This window comes from Amblyomma maculatum, chromosome 10 (assembly GCF_055883805.1).
Source record: "Amblyomma maculatum isolate TAMU_Amacu chromosome 10, ASM5588380v1, whole genome shotgun sequence".
Taxonomy (NCBI): Eukaryota; Metazoa; Arthropoda; class Arachnida; order Ixodida; family Ixodidae; genus Amblyomma; species Amblyomma maculatum.
In genome coordinates, this window is record NC_139353.1 from 100,295,874 (window position 1) to 100,322,095 (window position 26,222).

At 43.7% G+C, this 26,222-nt stretch overlaps 3 non-coding genes across 3 annotated transcripts; 2 read left to right on the top strand and 1 right to left on the bottom strand.

The window, feature by feature from the left end:
* The first annotated feature begins 1,933 nt into the window (after positions 1 to 1,933).
* Positions 1,934 to 2,005, top strand: TRNAP-CGG (transfer RNA proline (anticodon CGG)). The gene has a single exon. It is a non-coding gene; the product is annotated as a tRNA-Pro (tRNA).
* A 9,987-nt stretch (positions 2,006 to 11,992) lies between these two features.
* TRNAP-CGG (transfer RNA proline (anticodon CGG)) lies at positions 11,993 to 12,064 on the top strand. Its single transcript has one exon. It is a non-coding gene; the product is annotated as a tRNA-Pro (tRNA).
* A 10,232-nt stretch (positions 12,065 to 22,296) lies between these two features.
* On the bottom strand, positions 22,297 to 22,368 carry TRNAP-AGG (transfer RNA proline (anticodon AGG)). Its single transcript has one exon. It is a non-coding gene; the product is annotated as a tRNA-Pro (tRNA).
* Between the last annotated feature and the right edge of the window lie 3,854 nt (positions 22,369 to 26,222).

Sequence of the window (26,222 nt, forward strand, 5' to 3'; positions counted from 1 at the left end):
GTCATTCTCCAGATCGATTTGAGGAAGTCGTTTGATCAGGTTGACCGCACTTTCCTCTTTTCTCTCCTTCAGCAGTGCGAAGTAGGTGACGACCTAATAGATTGGCTCCAAATTTGTTACACTGAAATTAGTACTGCAATCGTCATTAACGGTATACCAGGCGTGCCGATGTAGGTGAATAGATCAGTACGACAAGGGTGTCCGATGTCGCCTGTTCTCTTCATCTTTTATCTGGAACCTCTATGTCGCATGGTACTTGCGTCTAAAACCATCAAGGGTCTAGATCTCGGCGGCCAAGAACTGCGCGTCCTCTCATACGCGGACGATGCAGCCTTCATTTGCACGTCCCAACAAGTGGGGGAGGTGATTCGATTGGCAAACTCCTTCTGTCAATTTTCTGGAGCCGAACAAAATTAAAAAAAAAAATCGCAAGGCGCCTGGTTGGGAGACTGGAGAGGGAAGCCCCGCCAACTCTTTGGAGTAGAATGGACCGAAAAAATTGACGAATATCTAGGCGTTAATCTAGATATTAGCAAAGCGATCATGAACAGGTGGCAACCCAAACTAGTTGCCGCTGAAAGGAAGCTAGACCCATGGCGGGCGAGACACATAGCCATGTTCACGAGAGCCTATGTATGCAACGCGGTGGTCTACCCGGCGGTACTATACTCAGCCAGAGTGACCACAATCGACAGGGGCTCCGTGGGCAGGCTACACAGATCATGGGCAGTCTTCGTTTGGCGCTCTATGGCAGAGCCCATGCGCCGAAGCAATCTCTTCTGTAGCATGGAGCGGGGCGGACTGGGCTTAGTGAACATAGAACTTAAACTTGTAGTCCAAAGGCTCATTTTCTTTCGAAGCCAAAAGGATAATTTTCTTCGCGCGGCCACTCAGTATCTAGGCTCGGCGCACTTGGCCCCTTGGTTGGCCACAACTAAGCCAATAGGTCACGGCATGAGAGCCACAGCCTTCTACAAGGAGGTAGCGCAGTCCCTGGCGCTGCTGCAAGGGCGTTTTTAGTGTGAGTACCTGCTCGCAGTAAAGCCGAGAACTGGGACTTGCTGGCACAATTTCTGCAACCTCCAGTATATCGACAACCACCCATAGGGGTGGGCAAGACTGATGTCCTCAAGCGAGTCAGGAAGCTGCCCGTTCCAACAGGCTCCAAGGATTTCTTCTTCCGTTTCCACACAGGAGTTTTGCCCGTGAAAGCTCGTCAAGAAGAGCGGGGTTTCTTCCTACCTTGGGGCCCAAACTGTCTCCTGTGTAGCCGACGCGAGACCGTTCAACATGTCTTTATAGAATGCAACACGGCGCACATCTTCTGGAACGAAGTTCGGGGATTTTTCGCCACGGATTTGGAGGTCATATGGCCAGGGCTCTTGTGTCTCGACGCGTCTTGTGATCGTCCAGAGCTTCGAGACAGTGTGATAGTGCTTGCGTTGCATGCCCTATGGCGTGCGCGCGTGGATGTGGTGGAGTGTGTGCGTTGGCCGAAACCAGCGTGGCGGCACCTATTGGACAAAGCAGAGTGGACAGTGAGCGCACTGGAGTCCTCTGGCACCGACGAAAGCCTGCAGGAGGAACTACGGCGAGGCTGGCGCGCTGTGATGGTCTTCAAGACACGACAGTACGAACGGTTTGGGTGCCGCTGATGGTTCACGCAGCGTTGCCCAAGTGATTTTTTTCCCTCTCTTCTCGTTTTCCTCTTTGTCTTTCAGTGGCGCACTTTAGGCCTATATGTTACACTTTTTCTGAACCGTTCTTACCAGACCTCTCGACATAATTCTCTATTGTGCTTAATCTCCCCTCACGTTTCCTATGGCCGACGTTAACACGAGAAGCAATAAATGCACTCGGCTATTGGTAGAGTTGCAGCCTTGTACATATATATGTAAATAAAGATTTTTTTTTGTTACAGAAGAAAAAAATCGGCTCGTTGGTCTAGGGGTATGATTCTCGCTTCGGGTGCGAGAGGTCTCAGGTTCAAATCCCGGACGAGCCCAATTCTTTTCTTTGCATAGCCACGCGTCAGCTCATCATTGCGTCATATGTAAAGCGAACGAAATTTATCATATTGGCTGCACCTGAAATCCCTTATAATACAGCCGATGCCAAATGCGATCAAGAGAACAAAGCTAACTCTTCACCCGGCCCACATGCAATATATTTGCGCCCACAGTTAGGCACACATGATGCTGCGTTCATAGCCTGCTTTTTATTGTTAACAAGAAACCAGAGCGGGATCTGAAACGTCAAAAAACGTTTTTGACAAGCTTAGTAATCTACTGATTGTATTCGTTGTCCTTATTGCTCTCAGTGTATGTTTATATATAAGTTTTACTAGATTTTTTTTTTTTGATGTTCCAACATCTTTGTCTCTGCTTATGTATTACTTTATGTACGTCGCCCCCCCCCCCCCTTATGTGATACCCGGTAAAGGGTGCCTAAGGGTTCAATAAATGATAATGATGATGATGATGAATATCTCCCTCTATATAAGCTACTGACCAACTAGTGATCAGCTGCAGCGGACATATCCACAGATGTGAATTGTCCTACACAAGGCAGTCAGGCCTAAGGTAATGATCACGCTGGTCTTTCTAGGTATAAGCGAGCGATATGCAGGGTGAAATATTCCAATTGAAAGTAAAGGTAGGAACGACGCGATCGGACGCGTTTGCAAGTATGGGCTGGTCGGGTACAAAGGATAGAAAAAAAAAGCAACGGGCTCGTCCGGGATTTGAACCCGGGACCTCTCGCACCCTAAGCGAGAATCATACCCCTAGACCTACGAGCCCGGTTGAAAGGTGACGAGCTGCAGCTGGAAGTTTATGGGCTGATTTCCACAGTAAACAGAAGTGGACAATAAGCAGACCACGTGTGAAGCAGACCTTGGCTGGGTTAACCTGCGAGTTCCCTCTGAGTGCTTGGGAAAGAAAATTGTGCTACAAAGTGCTCTTATCTTTTGAGAGAATTTATATTAATGCTTACTGTCGGGTGTTCATGCTGACAGTTCGGAGAGTGGGGTGACAACTGTGTGAGAGTTACCTATCAGGTTAAATGTCGGGCGTTGATTTCATTTATTAAAACAAAGAATCATAAGTCTTACGATAAGAAAAGCCATCGCCGGAAGTTGTCAGCAGAAGGCGTCGCAAGAAGTCGCGGTCCCGAAAGCCGACGTAATTAAAAAAATGTACATCGTTTTATCAGTCATATATCGCCCTTTCTAATAAAATTAAAGAATGGTCGAAATGTCTGAAGCGTAAATACAATAACCAAGATTTCGTTTATTCACTACGCCAAGTAGCTAGCCGTCGAGTATGCACGGTTTTCAACTTGAGGGATATTTAGTGGTCGAACTTCTGTTAAGCGTGATGGTCGTCATGGGACTTTGGGGCATAATCACGTAGGTGGCCAAGTGGGCCGTGACCGCTTTCACGGTCGAGGTCACGCGACCTGGTGGTCGCCATGTGACTTTGGGGTGGTCATATAGGCCAAAAAGTGGCCCGTGACCACTGTTAAGGTCACGGTCACGTGAGCGCGGTTTTCACATCGAGGGAAATTTAGAGGTCAAACTTTTGTTTTAAGCTTAGTGTTCGCCATGTGACTTTGGGACATAGTCACTTAGGCCAAGTGGCCCATTACCGCTGTAAGGTCAAGGTCCGTCACCTGGCGGTCGCCATGTGACTTTGAGGCATAGTCGCTTAGGCAACCAAGTAACCCGTGACCACTCTCAAGTTAAAGGTTACGGGAGCACGATTTTCACTTTGACAGAACTTTAGAGGTCAGGCATCTATGTTAAGCCTGATCGTTGCCATTTTACCGGGGCATATCCAGTCTGAAGACTACGCATGTACGTTATTCGATATGATGAACATCGCGAAAAAATTCCACGTGAATTTTATTGTGACTTTTAAATAATTAAAAACTGGCTCATGAGTTCGCAGTTGTTGCCTTCACAATTTAATGGAGCCAAGCAATAATGCGAAGAAATATATGCTGTGATCCTAATAATGTAGCAATATTTTATTCTATGTTTTGCTATTTATTGATTTCACACACTTGAAGCGAACTGTAGACGCACCTGCCTGTGCCATATTCATAAAATACGCTCGAATTATATATGTCTATCAATCCTAAAATAATTCTATATATGTTCTCCATATTCTGCCAACCGATTCTGAATGTGAAGATTGAAAGAAGGCCGCAACTATCGCGCGCGAAAACTCGGAGAATGGTGCTGTCGTACCGTACACCTTTTGGTTGAAAGAAAGCGTAGGTCAAGAAAAAAATAAAAATTATCACTTGGACTGTACACACTGCAGGACGAAAGGCTCTCCCATATTCCTCTAATTAACTGGGTCCTGTGCTAACAGCATCAAGGTGACCCCTGTGTACTCTTAACCTCATCTCCTCACCTAACTTTCTGCTGCCCCTGCTACGCTTTCTTCCCTTTAAAATCTAATTTGTTACCCTAACTACACTCTACCCTAACCGAGCAATGGTTATGCTCTCTTCGCACTATATTACCTGTGCATGCCCAATTCTTCTTCTTGATTTCATTTAGAATGTTATTACCTCCAGGTATTTCTCTGACCTACTTTGTATGTCTCCTGTCTATTAGTGTTACACCTATCATTTTCTATTCCCCAGCCCTGTTGCTACCTACCTGTGGATGACCTGTGTTCCTACCTGTTCTACACGGTCACACAGCTGTTACCTCAACAAAGGGAGGCTGCCCCATGGTCCCCTCTGCATCGGCTCGTTGGTCTAGGAATACATGAGAGAAATTCTGCGTGCACAAGGTAATTCTCCGGAGTGGCTACCTGTACTGGGTCAGCTGGCTTCAGTAAAGCCCTTTTAAATCTAGCGCTTTAGGCAGTACGTGCATAGTGCTTTTAGCATTCCTTTTGTTTTGCTTTGTTGTTGTTATTCACAGTATATGCTGTGTGCTTAAAAAATTTGGTAATAAAGAAGAAGGAATAAAAAAAGGCTCGTTGGTCTAGGGGTATGATTCTTGCTTCGGGTGCGAGAGGTCCCGGGCTCAAATCCCGGACGAGACCAATTCTTTCTTTTTTGCATAGCGTCGCGTGATATGTAATGCGAACAAATTTTATTATCTTGGCTGCACCTGAAATCTCTTATAATACAGCCGATGACAAATGTGATCAAGACAACAAAGCTAACTCTTCACCCGGCCCACATGCAATGTATTTGCGCCCACAGTTAAGCACACATATAATGCTGCGTTCATAGCCTATTTTTTATTGTGAACAAACCAGAGCGCGATCTGAACCTTCAAATTGCGTTTTTGACATACTAAGTAATCTAATGATAGTATTGGTTGTCCTCATTGTTCTCAGTGTATGTTCATATATATCTGTTTTACTTGACTTTTTTGATTGATGTTTCCACCTCTTTGTCTTTGCTCATGTATTACTTTATGTACACCCCCCCCTCCCCCCTTATGTCATACCCTGTAATGGGTCCGTAAGGCTTCAATAAATGATAACGATGATGCTGAATATCTCCCGCTAAATAAGCTACTGACCAACTAGTGATCATCTGCAGCGGACAAATTCATCGATGTGAATTGTGCTACACAATGCAGCCAGGTAGTGGTTGCACGGATCTTTCTAGATATAAGCGAGCGATATATAGGGTAAAATATTCCAACTGAAAGTAAAGGTAGGAACGACACGATCGGACGTGTTTGCAAGTATGGGCTAGTCTGGTACAAACGGTTAAAAAAAAACGGGCTCGTCCGGGATTTGAACCCGGGACCTCTCGCACCCTAAGCGAGAATCATACTCCCTAGGTAAGCAGACCTTGGCTGGGTTAACCTGCGAGTTCCTCTCTGAGTGCTTGGCAATGAAGTCGGTGCTACAAAGTGTACTTAACTTATGATAGAATTTATATTAGTGCTTCCTGTCGGGTGCTCATGCTGACTGTTAGGGGAGTGGGGTGACAACTGTGCGAGAGTTACCTATGACGTTGATTGTCGGGCGTTGGTGTCATTTATTGAAACAATAGAATCAAAAGTCTTACGAGAAGCAAAAGCCATCGCAGGAACCTGTCAGCAGAATGCGCCGGAAGAAGTCGCGGTCCCGAAAGCTCACGGAATTGGCGAAGGCGTACATCGTTTTATCAGTAACATATCGCCCTTGCTAATATAATGCTCTCAAAAAGTGCAACAGTCAGTCATATGACATTGTAAAGAGCCATGTAATAATGCTAGCAACTTGATGTTACTATATGTTATGAATAAAAATGACGGTGATGAATGACGGTCATGTGAGTTATATTCAACTTTGTACTAATGATGTGATGTCACAGCTAAATCATGATAAGAAGTGCCACGTAATTCAGGACGGCTTGCAAACAAGTGATGATATCTCACCCGAGTTATACAACGAATAACTGTCACATGATTCATCATGACTAGCAAAAAGTAGTTTCGTCCCACTGAAGTCAAGGGACAATAAGTGATTAAGAATAGCTTGCAAAATGTGATGAAGTCACGCTGAATTCACGTTGTAGGCAAGATGTCAAGCGATTTAGGCTTGCAAATATTATGACACTGCATCAAATTAATATGAAAAAGGTATTACGCGATTAAGGGTGACTTACAAAAGTGATGACACCGCACCTGGAATCACGTGACGGAGGGTCTCCTGATTGAGAATGAGTTGCAAAAATCACACGACAGTGACACGTCTCGAATGTGTTGGATGGGTGACAAATGACTTGTCTTTTTTTTTTTTTTTTTGCTGAGGCAAATGAAGGAGGAGTGCAACAATTATTCGTGTTAAGCGTTTTGTCGTGTTTAGTCACGTTAAATCTGCATGCTCCATATAGCAGACGAACAGCGGAAGCCTTCTGATTAATTAACTTGAACCTCCGAGGAAACAACACGGAGAGGCGCAACAGGGAAGACATATATTATTTCATTTGCAGTCTCCTGAAATGCAGACATTGGCTCTTTCGACGGCTACAAAGAGGTGCTGAGTGTACGCGATGTGCTCTATACATTGCCTCTTGCTTGCAGTTTTGTTGACTTGCTGTATCCTATTGCGCATCGTGCTGAGTTGATGCTCTTTTCTTAATTATTTGTACTTAGGCCATGTACATAGGACATTGTTTCAGTGTAACCAATATCATTCTGAAAAAAAAAAAAAAGGATCGTTGATCTAGGGGTATGATTCTCGCTCCGGGTGCGAGAGGTCCCGGGTTGAAATACAAGAAGCGCCCCGTTGTGTCCTTTTTTACTCGCATTGTCTGTCTTTCTCGAGAATTTGATGTTCCGCCTGCCGAAGTCATGATCATCCTACCGTCCCACCTTGCTTTCGTTGCTGTTAATGTCAGCATTTTTATTTTATTGACACGGAATCATGCTATAGAAAGTACTTAAACCCCAAGGAGGTGCGATTGAAACCGTTGGATCGTCTAACGTTTATGCTAGGTGTTCAAGGGATTCCTAAGGCAAAAAAAAAAAAGAAAATCTGATTTAAAATTAGGCGGCTTAGCGCAAAAAAGAAAAGAAAAAGGTTTGATTTGTGGGGTTTAACTTCACAAAGCGACTCAGGCTATGAAAATCGTCCTAGTGGAGACATCAGAAATTTCGACCAACTGCGGTTCTTTAACTTGCACTGACACCGCGCAGCACACGGGCGCCTGGCTTTTCATCCCCCAAACAAATATTTGATCTTAAGTTAATAGTCAACTAATATTATTAGTTGACTTTTTATTATTGCATATATGGCGCCTTACGATGCATGAAAGGTGCCTAGCAGTTCGTAAATAATATTATCCATATTAGTGTATTAAATTTCGGTAATGCAACTGCAGTTCCTGGTAGCTCCCTCAAATCTGGGCCCTCTTAATATTTCGATAGCGGAATACACTGGAAGTTCGGCGCAGTTGCGAACGCCCGCGACTTTCAAATTCTTGATCTTTCAGAGACGTTTAGGTTACGTTCCGCAGCACCCACTGTAGCTTATTTCACGAATGATTAATACATAGTTGCGTGAGATTACGCTGCCAAAATGTATCAAATATACAGGAATGGGGAAGCGGCAGATTCATGTAACACACTTTGTGTGCAGTATATTTTCTTTTTTCTATACTCACTGTCTTTCAGCCAAAAGGTGTATGTCACGGTAGCACCATTCTCCGAGCTTTCACGCGCGATAGTTTCGGTCTTCTTTTAACCTTCACATTCGGAATCGCATGTCGGAATAGCGAGAACATATGTAGAATTATTTTGTTATTGATAAAAATACTAAACTTCCAGCGTATGTTTTAGATATGCCACGGGAAGGGGCGTCTACTGTTTGCTTCGAGACTTTGAATTGGATAAATTGCAAAACACAGAATAAAATATTGCTACATTATTAGGGTAACAGCATATATTTCTTCACATTATTGGTTGGCTCCAATAAATTGTGGAGGCAACAGCTGCGGACTCATGAGCTAATATTTAGTTATTCTTAAGTCATAATAAAAAGTATACTTTGAAATTATTTCGCAATGTTCATCATATATAATAACGTGCATCCTTTATGAAACGTTTACAGCCCAGAGGGTTTGCTTTTAAGCCGTATAATATGACTTCTGTAATATTCTTGGAAGTCCTAGACATTGGAGAAGGTAGGATGAAAAATCTTCTTGCTTTCAGCAAGTGTGGAAACCTGGGAATGCATTACGAGCCACATAGTATCCCTCACAAGTAGACACTCTGGTCTGTAAACTTTAGATAAACGTTGTACATGCGTAGTCTTCAGTCAAGACATTGCTTTACTCTAGACGTATTCCTCAGCTTGAGCTGTAAGCGTATTTGAGAGTGCTATTAATGAAGTTCCCTATTCATCACCTGTTCTACACGGTCACATAGCTGTTGCCTCAACAAAGGGAAGCTGCCCTATGTCCTCCTCTGCATTGGCTCGTTGGTCTAGGGGTATGATTCTCCCTTCGGGTACGAGAGGTCCCGGGTTCAAATCCCGGATGAACCCAATTCTTTTTTTGCATAGCCACTCGTCAGCTCATCATTGCGTCATATGTAAAGCGAACGAAATTTATCATATTGGCTGCACCTGAAATCCCTTATAATACAGCCGATGCCAAATGCGATCAAGAGAACAAAGCTAACTCTTCATTCGGCCCACATGCAATATATTTGCGCCCACAGTTAGGCACACATGATGCTGCGTTCATAGCCTGCTTTTTATTGTTAACAAGAAACCAGAGCGGGATCTGAAACTTCAAATAACGTTTTTGACAAGCTTAGTAATCTAGTGATTGTATTCGTTGTTCTCATTGCTCTCAGTGTATGTTTATATATCAATTTTACAAGATTTTTTTGTTGATGTTCCAACATCTTTGTCTCTGCTTATGTATTACTTTATGTACGTCGCCCCCCCCCCCCCCTTATGTGATACCCTGTAAAGGGTGCCTAAGGGTTCAATAAATGATAATGATGATGATGATGAATATCTCCCGCTATATAAGTTACTGACCAACTAGTGATCAGCTGCAGCGGACAAATCCACAGATGTGAATTGTCCTACACAAGGCAGTCAAGCCTAAGGTAATGATTACGCTGGTCTTTCTAGGTATAAGCGAGCGATATGGAGGGGGAAATATTCCAATTGAAAGTAAAGGTAGGAACGACGCGATCGGGCGCGTTTGCAAGTATGGGCTAGTCGGGTACAAATGATAGAAAAAAAAAAGCAACGGGCTCGTACGGCATTTGAACCCGGGACCTCTCGCACCCTAAGCGAGAATCATACCCCTATACTAACGAGCCGGGTTGAATGGACAGGAGCTGCAGCTGCAAGTTTATGGGCTGATTTCCACAGTAAACAGAAGTGGACAATAAGCAGACCACGTGTGAAGCAGACCTTGGCTGGGTTAACCTGCGAGTTCCCTCTGAGTGGTTGGGAAAGAAATTTGTGCTACAAAGTGCTCCTATCTTTTGATAGAATTTATATTAATGCTTACTGTCGGGTGTTCATGCCGACAGTTCGGAGAGTGGGGTGACAACTGTGTGAGAGTTACCTATCAGGTTAAATGTCGGGCGTTGATTTCATTTATTAAAACAATAGAATCATAAGTCTTACGATAAGCAAAAGCCATCGCCGGAAGTTGTCAGCAGAAGGCGTCGCAAGAAGTCGCGGTCCCGAAAGCCGACGTAATTAAAAAAAAAAAATGTACATCGTTTTATCAGTCACATATCGCCCTTTCTAATAAAATTAAAGAATGATCGAAATGTCTGAAGCGTAAATACAATAATCGAGATTTCGTTTATTCACTACGCCAAGTAGCTAGCCGTCGAGTATGCACGGTTTTCAACTTGATTGATATTTAGTGGTCGAACTTCTGTTAAGCGTGATGGTCGTCATGGGACTTTGGGGCATAATCATGTAGGTGGCCAAGTGGGCCGTGACCGCTTTCACGGTCAAGGTCACGCGACCTGGTGGTCGCCATGTGACTTTGGGGCAGTCATATAGGCCACAAAGTGGCCCGTGACCACTGTTAAAGTCACGGTCACGTGAGCGCGGTTTTCACATCGAGGGAAATTTAGAGGTCAAACTTTTGTTTTAAGCTTAGTGTTCGCCATGTGACTTTGGGACATAGTCACTTAGGCCAAGTGGCCCATTACCGCTGTAAGGTCAAGGTCCGTCACCTGGCGGTCGCCATGTGACTTTGAGGCATAGTCGCTTAGGCAACCAAGTAACCCGTGACCACTCTCAAGTTAAAGGTTACGGGAGCACGATTTTCACTTTGAGGGAAAGTTAGAGGTCAGACATCTATGTTAAGCCTGACCGTTGCCATGTTACCGGGGCATATCCAGTCTGAAGACTACGCATGTACGTTATTCGATATGATGAACATCGCGAAAAAAATTCCACGTAAATTTTATTGTGACTTTTAAATAATTAAAAACTGGCTCATGAGTTCGCAGTTGTTGCCTTCACAATTTAATGAAGCGAAGCAATAATGCGAAGAAATATATGCTGTGATCCTAATAATGTAGCAATATTTTATTCTATGTTTTGCTATTTATTGATTTCACACACTTGAAGCGAAGTGTAGACGCACCTGCCTGTGCCATATTTATAAAATACGCTGGAATTTTATGTCTATCAATCCTAAAATAATTCTATATATGTTCTACATATTCTGCCAACCGATTCTGAATGTGAAGATTGAAAGAAGGCCGCAACTATCGCGCGCGAAAACTCGGAGAATGGTGCTGTCGAACCGTACACCTTTTGGTTGAAAGAAAGCGTAAGTCAAGAAAAAATTAAAAATTATCACTTGGACTGTACACACTGCAGGACGAAGGGCTCTTCCATATTCCTCTAATTAACTGGGTCCTGTGCTAACAGCATCAAGGTGACTCCTGTGTACTCTTAACCTCATCTCCTCACCTAACTTTCTGCCGCCCCTGCTACGCTTTCTTTCCTTTAAAATCTAATTTGTTACCCTAACCGAGCAATGGTTATGCTCTCTTCGCACAATATTACCTGTGCATGCCCAATTCTTCTTCTTGATTTCATTTAGAATGTTATTACCTCCAGGTATTTCTCTGACCTACTTTGTATGGCTCCTGTCTATTAGCGTCACACCTACCATTTTCTTTTCCCCAGCCCTGTTGCTACCTACCTGTGGATGACCTGTGTTCCTACCTGTTCTACACGGTCACACAGCTGTTACCTCAACAAAGGGAGGCTGCCCCATGGTCCCCTCTGCATCGGCTCGTTGGTCTAGGAATACCTGAGAGAAATTCTGCGTGCACAAGATAATTCTCCGGAGTGGCTAGCTGTACTGGACCAGCTGGCTTCAGTACAGCCCTTTTAAATCTAGCGCTTTAGGCAGTACGTGCATAGCGCTTTTAGCATTCCTTTTGTTTTGCTTTGTTGTTGTGTATTCAGAGTGTATGCTGTGTGCTTAAAAATTTGGTAATAAAGAAGAAGAAATAAAAAAAGGCTCGTTGGTCTAGGGGTATGATTCTCGCTTCGGGTGCGAGAGGTCCCGGGTTCAAATCCCGGACGAGCCCAATTCTTTCTTTTTTTTTGCATAGCATCGCGTGATATGTAATGCGAACAAATTTTATTATCTTGGCTGCACCTGAAATCCCTTATAATACAGCCGATGACAAATGCGATCAAGACAACGAAGCTAACTCTTCACCCGTCCCACATGCACTGTATTTGCGCCCACAGTTTAGCACACATATGGTGCTGCGTTCATAGCCTATTTTTTATTGTGAACAAACCAGAGCGCGATCTGAACCTTCAATTAACCTTTTTGCGTTTTTGACATACTAAGTAATCTACTGATAGCATTGGTTGGCCTCATTGTTCTCAGTGTATGTTCATATATATCTGTTTTACTTAACTTTTTTGATTGATGTTTCCACCTCTTTGTCTTTGCTCATGTATTATTTTATGTACACCCCCCCCCCCTCTCCCCCCTTATGTCATACCCTGTAAAGGGTCCGTAAGGCTTCAATAAATGATAACGATGATGATGAATATCTCCCGCTAAATAAGCTACTAACCAACTAGTGATCATCTGCAGCGGACAAATTCATGGATGTGAATTGTGCTACACAAGGCAGCCAGGTAATGGTTGCACTGATCTTTCTAGATATAAGCGAGCGTTATGTAAGGTAAAATATTCCAACTGAAAGTAAAGGTAGGAGCGACACGATCGGACGTGTTTGCAAGTATGGGCTAGTCGGGTACAAACGGGCTGGTCCGGGATTTGAACCCGGGACCTCTCGCACCCTAAGCGAGAATCATACCCCTAGACCAACGAGCCGGGTTGGCAGGCGGTGAGCTGCAGCTCGAAGTTTAGAAGCTCGTTTCCTTAGTAAACAAAAGGGGACGGTAAGCAGACCTTGGTGGGTTAACCTGCGAGTTCCTCTCTGAGTGCTTGGCAATGAAGTCGGTGCTACAAAGTGTACTTAACTTTTGATCGAATTTATATTAGTGCTTCCTGTCGGGTGCTCATGCTGACTGTTCGGTGAGTGGGGTGACAACTGTGCCAGAGTTACATATGAGGTTGACTGTCGGGCGTTGATGTCATTTATTGAAACAATAGAATCAAATGTCTTACGAGAAGCAAAAGCCATCGCAGGAAGCTGTCAGCAGAATGCGCCGCAAGAAGTCGCGGTCCCGAAAGCTCACGGAATTGACGAAGGCGTACATCGTTTTATCAGTCACATATCGCCCTTGCTAATATAATGCTCTCAAAAAGTGCAACAGTCAGTCATTTGACATTGTAAAGAGTCATGTATAATGCTAGCAACTTGATGTTACGATATGTTATGAATAAAAATGACGGTGATGAATGACGGTCATGTGAGTTATTTTCAACTTTGTACTAATGATGTGATGTCACAGCTAAATCATGATAAGGAGTGCCACGTAATTCAGGACGGCTTGCAAACAAGTGATGATATCTCACCCGAGTTATACAACGAATAACTGTCGCATGATTCATCATGACTAGCAAAAAGTAGTTTCGTCCCACTGAAGTCAAGGGACAATAAGTGTAATATGATTAAGAATAGCATGCAAAATGTGATGAAGTCACGCTGAATTCACGTTGTAGGCAAGATGTCAAGCGATTTAGGCTTGCAAATATTATGACACTGAATCAAAGTAATATAAAAAAGGTATTACGCGATTAAGGGTGACTTGCAAAAGTGATGACACCGCACCTGGAATCACGGGACGGAGGGTCTTCTGATTGAGAATGAGTTGCAAAAATCACACGACAGTGACACTTCTAGAATGTGTTGGATGGGTGACAAATAATTCGTTTGCTGAGGTCAAGGAAGGATGACTTTGACAACGTTTTCTAGCTTCTTCTTCTTAAGCGTTTTGTCGTGTTTAGTCACGTTAAATCTGCATACCCTATATAGCAGACGAACAGGGGAAGCCTTCTGATTAATTAACTTGAACCTCCGAGGAAACAACACGGAGAGGCGCAAGAGGGAAGACATATATTATTTCATTTGCAGTCACCTGAAATGCAGACATTGGCTCTTTCGACGGCTACAAAGAGGTGCTGAGTGTACGCGACGTGCTCTATACATTGCCTCTTGCTTGCAGGTTTGTTGACTTGCTATATCCTATTGCGCATCGTGCTGAGTTGATGCTCTTTTCTTAATTATTTGTACTTAGGCCATGTACATAGGACATTGTTTCAGTGTAACGAATATCATTCTGAAAAAAAAAAAAAGGGATCGTTGATCTAGGGGTATGAATCTCGCTCCGGGTGCGAGAGGTCCCGGGTTGAAGTACAAGAAGCGCCCCGTTGTGTCCTCTTTTACTCGCATTGTCTGTATTTCTCAAGAATTTGATGTTCCGCCTGCCGAAGTCATGATCATCCTACCGTCCCACCTTGCTTTCGTTGCTGTTAATGTCAGCATTTTTATTTTAATGACGCGGAATCATGCTATAGAAGGTACTAAAACCCAAAGGAGGTGCGATTGAAACCGTTGGATCGTCTAACGTTTATTCTAGGTGTTCAAGGGATTCCACAGGCAAAAAATAAAAGAAAATCTGATTTAAACTTAGGCGGCTTAGCGCAAAAAAGAAAAAAAAAGGTTTGATTTGTGGGGTTTAACTTCACAAAGCGACTCAGGCTATGAAAATCGTCCTAGTGGAGACACCAGAAATTTCGACCAACTACGGTTCTTTAACTTGCACTGACACCGCGCAGCACACGGGCGCCTGGCTTTCCATCCCCCAAACAAATATTTGATCTTAAGTTAATAGTCAACTAATATTATTAGTTGACTTTTTATTATTGCATATATGGCGCCTTACGATGCATGAAAGGTGCCTAGCAGTTAGTAAATAATGTTATCCATATTAGTGTTTTAAATTTCGGTAATGCAACTGCAGTTCCTGGTAGCTCCCTCAAATCTGGGCCCTCTTAATATTTCGATAGCGGAATACACTGGAAGTTCGGCGCAGTTGCGAACGCCCGCGACTTTCAAATTCTTGATCTTTCAGAGACGTTTAGGTTACGTTCCGCAGCACCCACTGTAGCTTAATTCACGAATGATAATTGCTTCCGAGCCTAACAGTCAGCAAACAATGATCAGAAAACGAAACTGGTATAGTTTCTCATACCAGTCCGAAAGAAGCTAATGTGCAAGATGTCCAACCTAGGCAACCTTGACATTGCCCTTGAATGCGTTTGAATGAAAGAGAAGCCCAGCTTGAAGGCCCTGTATCAACAAGCCGTGATTCTTCTACGACACGTACCAATGCTTTACCACTCTTCTCGGCATGTGCATAAAGACTGACACGACCAATAAAGTCGCACACGCCATAAAAGCCCTCATTAGCACAATGTGGCAGTCACAGTCCAATAAAGTAGCAAGTTGTCAAACTGACTTACGCGCTTTGCTGTATAGTATTAAAAACTTAAGCATTAATTAATCACCATGGTTTCATATTGAGCAGAGAATCGCAGCATATCAGTCAGCCCTCTGCGTGAATATTGTATGTCAGGCCAGAACAAGAAATATTTTTACAAATAAAAAGGAAAAATCCGCCTATGAGCCCACAGTCGTGTTTGATACCGAAGAGGGCTCGAAAGCGACAAGGAAGGAGCTCAAAAACAACAGGATGGGCGCCAGCTTTCAACTGAGGCTTAATCGACCAAACGTTTCATTATATAAGCACCTATCCGTATCAAGACAGCGAAAAAAAATAAAACACCGAACAAGAATCATCACTAAAAGTCAACATAAAGATTACTGGCGTGGGATAGGTAAGAAAAATAACACAGGATGCAATTGGACACGCCACCTAAAATGGAAACTGATAACAACCAACCTAATATGAGAACGCCAGCATAATTGAGAAGAGCGTGCGTCAAGATGAAAAAAGGCACAATTTTTTCTTTTCTTGCAGCTATCTGCATCAGTAAACAAGTGAAAATAGAAAATAAAATGGCCAACAATAACTTGCAGAAAAGGTGCAATATAAAACTTAAAAACTTTATGAAACAATATCGGTGTCGAATTGATAAGAAGAGTAACGTCAGTAATCTGTATGGGCATTGTGGGTGATAGTTTTTTGTTTCGCGTTTTCCTTCTGATAGGCTTCCGAGATACGGCTGGATGCTTCATAAAAATGCATGCATAGTTTGGTGGAATACATCTCAGCTCGAAGTAGGCGCCTGTCTGTTTTCAGATTAATTACTTGCCCCTCTGCGCCATCTTCAGTATCAATCATGGCCGTGAACCGACTAGTCCAAACCGAAGTGTGTCTGAAGCCGACAGCATGCGTCGCAAAGGTATTAAAATCTGCCAGAAAGGATCTAGTCCATTCTCGGTCTATTCCTCACACTTAGATTTTGTCTTCCAAACAGCCACATTCGGCGGAGGAAATGTTGATGGATTTGCGTTTGCTTTAAAGAGACCTAAGACGGTGTAAGTTGAGCTTTGCATATGCCAACTTTTCGGTGTCCGCCATAGTGAATGCATATAATTCTACATACAGTTCCACATACGCTTCTGTCGGCAGACGGCGAAAGCACCTCTGAAGTCCCGTCAGGCGTCCTGGACCGCGAAATCTGGCACTTTCCCTCGTGCTTTGACTGCGACAGCGGTGCTTGTTCTCTGCTTGGTTATCCTGATCACTCGTGTCAGAGGCTCACAGTGCACGGCGTTTTTGGAGTAGCTCGTTAATTGTAGCGAGTCTATCAGACACTAGAAGCGGGCAGTGGTCCTGAAGCTACAGCACAAGAACGGCCGCTGGGGTTGAAGTTTTCTCTGAGGCATTTGCAGTGTTATACGGAGAGCAGGTGGTTCCCTGGTCATCACATCTAGTCTTCCAAGGCTTGAGGCGCTGCGTCTTCCCATTTATTTTTTGGACGCATTTTATCCCCCTTCCAAAACTATTACAGTCCTACTTGATATCAGTGCACATTAAAGAACCTATGGTGGTCGAAAATTCCGGAGTCCTCAACTACAGTGTTTTTCGTAGCCCTAGTCGCTTTGGGACGTTAAAACCAAAAAACCAAACCAAAACAAAAACCACTTGAAGTTTGAGCCTCGGTAGTGGCAAGGAGGACACCAGTCCTGCTAAAATATTCAGTGTCATCTGTAATGTGTTCTTGTAATGCATCTTCAGGACTGAGGTGATGCTGCAGCTTGTCGGCGTACGTAACCACATTCCTCCGCTCTGTACTTGGACTGCCGGCAATCATCGCAATGTGGCGCTCGGCAGTGGCGACGAATGTGTCCAACGCGCACAGTTGCAGTGAAGGCGAATAGATGATCGGTGAGGGATCAGAAGAACCTGTACACGGTACGCTGTTCGCCGATGTAGGACGTCACCAACGCTAAACGCTTCAGCAAACCTCAACGTCAGATCCCGGCTGACCGTCTTCATTTGCTCCATATCCGCGTTATTCTAGAATTTTCAAGTAATCGAGTTGATTTCCCCATGATGTTTAAAAGCTACGCGTATCATCCTGGTTTAATATAAGCGTATGAGTAGCCAGAGAAGTCGAAAAGCCTTTTTCGAATCTGGGTGCATTCTTGAAAGTCCCCAAAGGAGACTAGCTTTTCCATGGATTGTTCCGATGTTCATACATGCGACATCTGAAAATTTTTACTGAACTAATTTTCTGCAAATTTTAGAACGTTCTGCTGAGCCTCTTTCCAGCCACGGATCCGGTGTGGGCGCCCAGTGAGGTCAGGAAGCAGGTAAATGGAGTCAACTACAGGCTTACCTGTGTGGAGAAGAGAGCGCATAACACAACATTCATCAGTGCTGACGGCAGCCTAATCAGTGGCTCGGCTTGTGTCCGAATGAGTCTTTATAGCGGAGAAGTTGTTTATTGTTTACCGAATAACATATGATATATACCCACACAGGGAGATCGGCCAAGAATTGGCCAGCAGTGAAAGCTTTTGATGTATACTTACATGTCTAAAAAGAAAATGATTTGAGGGGCAGACGAAAGAAAACGAAAAGGTGAAATAAAAAAAAATAAAAAACCAAGTCATAAGGCACACGGGAGATTGACTCTGGCATGTGTGGAACAAGCGATGTTAGAAATATTTAGCGAGGCAAACGATTAGATTCCAGTACAAAATTTGGCATGGCGGTAAAAACAGACGTCTACAGCGACGAAAGGATCCAAACGCAGCGACATCTTCATCTTTCTCCACCTAGAACAATGATCCACGTCGTTGCGATATGTCTTCGAAGGATTCTACCTGTCAAGTTTGGGCAGTCGTTGATGCATGTCACCTTGCACATTACTGAGAGAAAGGATGGCCTACATGTTTAGTTATTGAGTCGCATTACTCTGTGACCTCCCTGTGGCTTGAGCATGGAGGCGAGACATGTAAATTCTAGCTAATGTAAATGTGTGCGTTGGTCAATAATAGTGGCTACATATATGGTTATATATCAATATGTTTTTAATATATGATATAATATTGTATAATGTAAATATGTATGTGTTGTAACAAATATTATTATATATTTAGAGGCACAAATCTTTCTTTAAGGCTTAGAGTATGACAAACTGACCGAAACATAAATTGATCTTTCCTTTACTGAGTGCCTATCGTGCTCGGCATAGTTTGCGTAATTATTTAACAAGCAATTATTCTTGCTGCCAATAATGGGAAATATTATAATTATAAATTCTCGTTTGTCACCGCCGGCAAGGGGATTCTAGAATTTTATCCGCATCGAGCAGCAACCCAAACTTTATCGACTTCGAAACTGGATTGAGCCTCAATGGATTTATCGATTATTCACCTGGCCCGTGGAACCTAATTTTGAAATTGGAACGTGAACCAAATCCGGGAATACCGAGTTTAGGAATTGATATTTGGCTGACACGTTCTCAGTGTCCCTTTTGTCACGTTGTTTACACGCTAGCGGGATGTGATAGGCAAATGTACAAGAAAAGAAACTTAATGCCGTATATGGCTCCGGGAGCTCAGTTCTGATCCTTCCTCTGAAATGTCAGGTATAGGAAAGTGCTGCTCCTTATTTTATTTATTTCATGTGCATATATTGCGCTGTTGCCAAAATAATACTGGTTGTTTCTGTTGTACTTTGTGGCTGGTTTGCCATCCATAAACTGCAGTGAAACTTTTTTCGGGAATATCCTGCACTGCGCACTATCCGACCACCCAAACGGATGGTGCTGATTGACCCATTCATGTTTATGCCAGACTGGCAGTTGAAATTATGGACGCCGGTGTTCCCGAAAACCTAGCATGCATCAATTAATCAAACTTCACTGAATAAGTCGTAACTTTCTTGACTGGTTAACAGTCCTCAGTGGCGGAATACAGACCCTTAGGTTGTTCCACATAGATCTGTAAAAAGCCAGAGAGAAATGTTTTCTGTCACCACTCCTATCAGCAAATCCTAGGTGGTGTAAAAACAACAACAGTAAGTTCGTTAGATACTGGCTTGGGGGTGTGGAAGTTGGCAATCATTGTCATTTCGAATACTTCATTTGAAACGAGAGCCTAATACACAGGCCGCTAAACTGATTGCGCGATTGCATTGATCGCACTGCATATAGACGCAGGATTAAAGCTGTCCATGACTAAACAGGTTATAAAGATTCACACATTTTACAACTTGTTGTGTATGTCTAGGGCCTCATTAATCGTCAACAGAGGTCTCAGTGTGGCACAGTCAGCGCACTGAGACCTCTCACACTCAACGGTAAACAAATTTTCAGCAACAGAGAACACTCTCGTCAACGGTCCGAGTGTGACACTTTCCGTCGATTTCGATAAGACTGTGCGCCATATCAGTTGTCGCTGCGTAAGGCTTCTTCCACAGCGCTGTTATCAGTCATGTTTCGGAAAATACTGCTGTTAGAGTTAAACTGGAGCAGGGGTGTTATCTGACTCCCGCTGAAGAAATCGCCGATTACAAAAACCAGCGCCTAAGAGGAGACAAACTGCAACGTCAATGCTGAATTTCATGAATGTTGAGATTGTTGTTAGTAGAAAGGAAAGCCTGGATCGCACGGAGGATCTTTTTGTGTAGGCGGTAGGCACCGCGCGGGAAACACACATGGCTTCGTGACTACAAATAATAACATGCCTGTGCATTTATCACGGTTCCTACTTACGGTACTTGCGAGATAGAATAGCGGAATAAGAGATAGCTAGATAGCGGAATATGAGGGTTACTAGCATAGCCATTTTCCTTTAGTATAATCTATGCATACAGCGCCCAGTGCTCACTGGTACGACATTTTTGCACTTTTTACCTTTTTAACATTGAATTTTATAATTCCGAAATGTTTTAATATTTCCTAGAAGTATACAAAAAGCGCTGACACGTGAAATATTTCAGGCTGATTAGATTTTGCTCTTGAAACATGACTGTGTAAATGGCCCTTCTGTCGCACTGCTGCCAAATAAGCTTGCGTGACTGATATGCTTTGCTATCTCGATGTAGAGTTGTGATACAATGGCATACAAACCACTCTTCCCGTGCCCTTCATGCTCAATAAGTAGTTGTCGGATGTTACCACTACCGCCTGTGAATTATTCTCGGTCCTTGTATTTTTGGTCCTAAGTTTTCATCGCGAGTCATAAATCAACAAGCCCAACCATCTGACGTTTGTTAAATATCTGCTCTCTCACAGAGGATAAAAAGGCTGCGCTGCCGTACAAAGCCTGGTGGAACCAAACGGAAAGTAAAGCACTTTGTCCCGTAGGTTATTATTGCGAAAACAATATTACGCCAGGTCTAACCGCTCGTCCCTTTGTGCTGTGTCCGTGTCTGTGGTCCTTCATAAGGAAATCAGCCTGCCATGATGTTTGAATTCACGTTCCCTTTATGCGACGGGCAGGAGCTGTCAACTCGGGTCGCTCCTTTCATGCAGAATCAGCCTAGAAGAACCGTTTGCATTCTTGTCACCCCTACGACACGCAGGGACACAAGGAAATAATGTACCTTTTAGCCTAATTATTATTTCGGACACAACATTATGTTACCCCCTATCGATTGACACCACTCATTAACCTCTACCACTTCTCAATTATTTACAACTGCTGCGGACAACGTTCATTTTATTGCCTGTAAATAATTACTTAATTAACTCATTGGTCTAATTATTATTTCTGCAGCAACATTACGTCAGCCTTTATCGATTCACACCACTCTATAACCTCTACCACTTCTCAATAACCCGCAACTGCTGCGGACACGATTTTGCAGACGTGGTTTGCGGACACGGTCTGCGGACAGAAATCTGTGAACACAGCGAAGTAACGCTTTCGCGTTAATAACGTGTATGCGTAGTCTTCAGACCAGATATTGCTTTATTCTAGACGTATTCTTCAGCCTGAACTGTAAGCGTACTTGAGAGCACTATTAATGAATTGAAGTTCCTTTTTCATGACCTGTTCTACACGGTCACACGGCCGTTACCTCAGAAAAGGAAGCTGCCCCACGGTCGCATCGGCATCGGCTCGTTGGTCTAGGGGTATGATTCTCGCTTCGGGTGCAAGAGGTCTCGGTTTCAAATCCCGGACGAGCCCAACTTTACTTTTTTGCTTGGCAACGCAATGTCAGTGCAACATCGCTCAATATGTAAAGCGAACGAAATTTATCAGCATGGCTGCACCTAAAATCCTTCATAATAGAGCCGATGCCGAATGCAATTAAAAGAACATAGCTAACAGTTCACCCGGCCCACATGCAATATATTTGCACCCACAGTTAAGGACATTTAAGGTGCAGCTTTCATTGCATGTTTGCCATTGTGATTAAGAAACGAGAGGGAGATCTGAAACGTTAATTACGTTTTTACATGGTAATTAATCTACTGATTGTATACGTGGTCCTCATTGCTCTCCGTGTATGCTTATGTATTGTTTTACTAGATTTTGTTGCTAACGTTCGAACAAATTTGGCTTTGCTCATGTATTGTTCTATCTAGGTCACCTGCCCCCCCTCCCTCTTTATTGAATACCCTGTAAAGGGGTCTTAAGTGTTAATTAAATGATGATGATGAGTATCTCCCGCTAATAAGCTACTGAACAACTAGCTATCAGCTGCAGCGGCCAAATCCATAGATGTGAATTATCCTACACAAAACGGCCAGGGCTAAGGTAATGGTTGCACTGATCTTTGTAGGTATAAGCGAGCGATATATAGGGTAAAACATTACAATTAAAAGTAAAGCTAAGAACGAGATTATTGGGCGTGTTTGCAAGTAACCTAGTCAGGTACAGGCGGTTAAGAAAAGAAGTATGGGCTCGTCCGGGATTTGAACCCGGGACCTCTCGCACCCTAAGCGAGAATCATACCCCTAGACCAACGAGCCGCGACGGAAGGCGTCGAGCTGCAGCTTGAAGTTTAGGGGTTGAGGACAATAAACAGAAGCGGAGGATAAGCAGCAGACCTTGGTTGGGTTTACCTGTGAGGTCTTCTGTGAGTGCTTGACAATGAAATTGGTGCTTAATTGAATTTATCTTAATGCTTCCTGTCAGGTGTTCCTGCTGACCGCTGAGGGGGGGGGGGAGTGAAAACTGTGCGAGAGTTGTCTATGCGGTTAATTGTCGGGCGCTGATTTCATTTATTAAATCAATAGTGTCCTAGTTGTCTAACGGGAAGCAAAAGCCATCGCCGGAAGTTGTTCGCAGAATGCGTCGCAGAAGTTGCGTTCTCGAAAGGTTACGGGATTGACGAAGGTGTACATCGTTGTATCTGTCACATATCGCCCTTAGTGACATAATGCTGTCAAATAGCGCAACAATCAGTCATATGACGTTGTAAGGAGTCATGTAACGATGCTAGTAACCTGATGTTACGATATGTCATGAAGAATATAAATAAAGGTGGTAAATGAGGGTCATGTGAGTTATACACAACTCTGTACTAATCATGTGATGTCAGGGCTAAGTAATGATAAGTAGTGCCACGGGATTCAGGACTTGAAAACAAGTGATGGTACCTCACTGTAGTCATGTGACGATTAACTTTTACATGATTCATCATGACTAGCAAGAAGTGGTTTCGTCCCACCGAAGTCAAGGGACAGTAAGTGCGACGTGATTAAGAATAGCTTGCAAATTGTGATGACGTCACGCATGTTATAGACAAGTGTCAAGTAATTGAGGAAGGCTTGTAAAAATTATGACACCGTATCAGAGTCACATTAAAAAGAGGTATTGCGAGATTAAGAGTGATTTGTAAAAAGTGATGACATCCCACCGAAATCACGTGACAGAGTCTATTCTGATGGAGTATGAGTTGCCAAAATCACACGACAGTGACACTTCTTGAATGTGTTGATGGGGGACAAGCTATTGTTTTGGCTGAGGTAAAGGAAGGATGACTTCTACAATGTTGTCTAGCTTCTTCTTGTTAAGCGTTTTGTCGAGTTTAGTTACGTTAAATATGTAAGTCACATATAACCCAGTCGAAAAAAACTACAGAAAAATTTCTGTTGTTACGACAGAATGTCTGTGTGGTTTTTGACAGAAAACTTGTTGTGACCGAAAGAACTTTCTAAAGTAACATCAGAGTTTTCTTCAGATACAAGAGAAAAGTGCGACAGAACTACAGACAACAGAAAGCTACTACAGAAAAACTACAGAACTACAGAAAAGTACTACAAATCTACAGGAAAATCTGACGTTTACAATAGAACTACAGAATATTCTGTCTTATTTTTGACATAGTTCTGTGGTTTTTTTCGACTGGGAATAGATGAACAGGGGAAGCCTAGTGACTAATTAACTTGAACCTCCAAGGAAATAACACGGAGAGGCGCAACAGAGGAAAGAGACATTATTTCATTTTCAGTACTCTAAAATGCAGATATCTGCTCGTTATAATACATGAAGGAAAGAAGCCAACAGTCGGCGAGGCCATGGAAAGCGTTGGGGATGGTACGTTATCTATTTTTTTAATGTTTACTTGGGTAATCTCAGAAATTAGTAATGTAATCTGTTTAGGGGAAAGATAATTAAACACAAAGTAGAAGAAAAAACAACGCGCTGATGGTGGGAACAGAACCCACGACCTCTGAATATCACGTCCGGTGCTCTTCCAACTGAGCTACATCGGCCGCTGTCCCCCCTGCTACTTGCTTGGGTATTTATGTTGTCTGTATACGAACCTTGAGAGTGCTCACCAGCGCCACCCTCAACCCCAGCGGCGGACGTGGAACGTCCTTTGTTACCGCCAGCGTCACGTAGAACGTGATCAAGAGCGAGGGCGAAAGCTGTGCTAGAACCCTCTTACGCTACCTATGGCTACCTATGGTTACATATGGCTGTAGCTTACGGGGGTCTCGGTTCTGGCAGTCTTGAAGCCATAGGTAGCGTAAGAGGGTTCTAGCACAGCTTTCGCCCTCGCCCCCCTCTCTTGTCGTCAAAAGTTTTGTTTCGTCTGCAGGCTCTTCATCACTGCTATCATTGTCGGCCTCCGCTTTCTTCCCGTCCTTGATTGCTTCGGAAGGCAACGCTAGTGCTGCTCGTCAAAATGTTCATCGCCCGGCCTCTGGGCATTTTTTTTGGTTGGTGTGGCGGTTACCATGAGGACTGCCGAGTTCGCAATTCGCCGCGCGGCTTTGCTGCCATGTCGAGCGGTGCTGCCCGTGTACACCGTGGCCTGGTCGCGGCTGCGCAGGGCAATGGCCGTGCCGCTGCGTGTTTTCGTTGTAAAGCAACAAATCTGCCGTCAGGGGAGGCTAGATTCCTTCGTTGTACAGGCAACTTTGTTGTAATGGTCGTTGCTGTAGACGCGTTCACGATACCAATGAAAGATAGGAATTCGGCCGGGACAAACGAAATCCTTCGTTATACAGGTGATTTCGCTGTAGAGGCGTTCGACTGTATGGCATTACTGAAAACCTCGATGAAAGGCCCCAGGAGCTTGCCTCAAAAGTAGTTGAAGGTGTGTTCGTAGATAAATAGGGCATAACAGTTTCGTCCATAGAAAGAATACACAGTATTGGCCGCAAAGAGCAAGAACGACAACGTCCTACAATTCTAAAGCTCATCGACAATCGCAAAAAAGTAAGCATACTGCAGAACTGCTATAAATTAAAGGATACGGTTACTTCCATTTCTGAAGATTTTTCAGTACCAACCAGGCATAAAAGGAAGCCGGGCATCCTGAAGAATGATGTTGAATGGGCCTTAGCCAGCTTTGCTAAGAACAAAGCTAGCGGAATTGATGGCATTCCAGCTGAGTTGCTTCAAAACCTCAACCATGACGCTGTTAACATTCTGCATACATTATGTCAGAAGATTTGGACAACCCTGCAGTGGCCACAGGATTGGAGGAGGTCAGTTTACATCCCCATTCCAAAGAAAGGCAGTGCCAAAGACTGTTCCAACTACCGCACGATCGCGCTTATTTCGCATGCTAGCAAGGTGATGTTGAAAATCCTCCAAGGAAGGCTGCAGCAGTATGTGGATCGGGAGCTTCCGGACGTGCAAGCTGGGTTTCGCAAGGGCAGAGGAACTAGAGACCAAATTGCCAACCTTCGCTGGATCATGGAAAAAGCAAGAGAGTTCCAGAAACCCATCTACTTCTGCTTTATTGATTATGCGAAAGCGTTTGACTGCGTAGATCACAGCAGACTGTGGCAAGCTCTCCAAGAGATGGGAGTTCCAATTCACCTCATCTGTCTCCTCAGGAACCTGTATGAAGGACAAGAGGCCACAGTCAGAACAGGGCATGGTCTTACTGATTGATTTCCGATTGAGAAAGGAGTGAGGCAAGTCTGCATACTGTCGCCCTGCCTATTTAACCTATATGCAGAGTGCATCATGAGGAAGGCCGGTCTGGACGAGTCTTCAGCTGGAGTGAAGATTGCTGGAAAACGTATCAACAACCTTAGATATGCGGATGATACCACTTTAATGGCAGAAAGTGAAGTGGAACTCTAGAGACTTCTAATGCGCGTACAAGAGGAGAGTGAGAAGTTTGGGCTTAAACTAAACATTAAAAAGACAAAGATCATGGCGTCTTGCCCTATCAAGTCCTGTAGCATCAATGGACAAGAAGTGGAAGCTGTGACAGATTTTTTCTTCTTGGGCTTCAAGATTACCTCGGAAGGAGACTGCAGCCATGAAATTAGGAGACGCCTGCTTCTGGGAAAGAGAGCAATGGTTAGCCTTGACCACCTAATAAAGAGCAGAGACATTAGTCTGCCAACCAAGA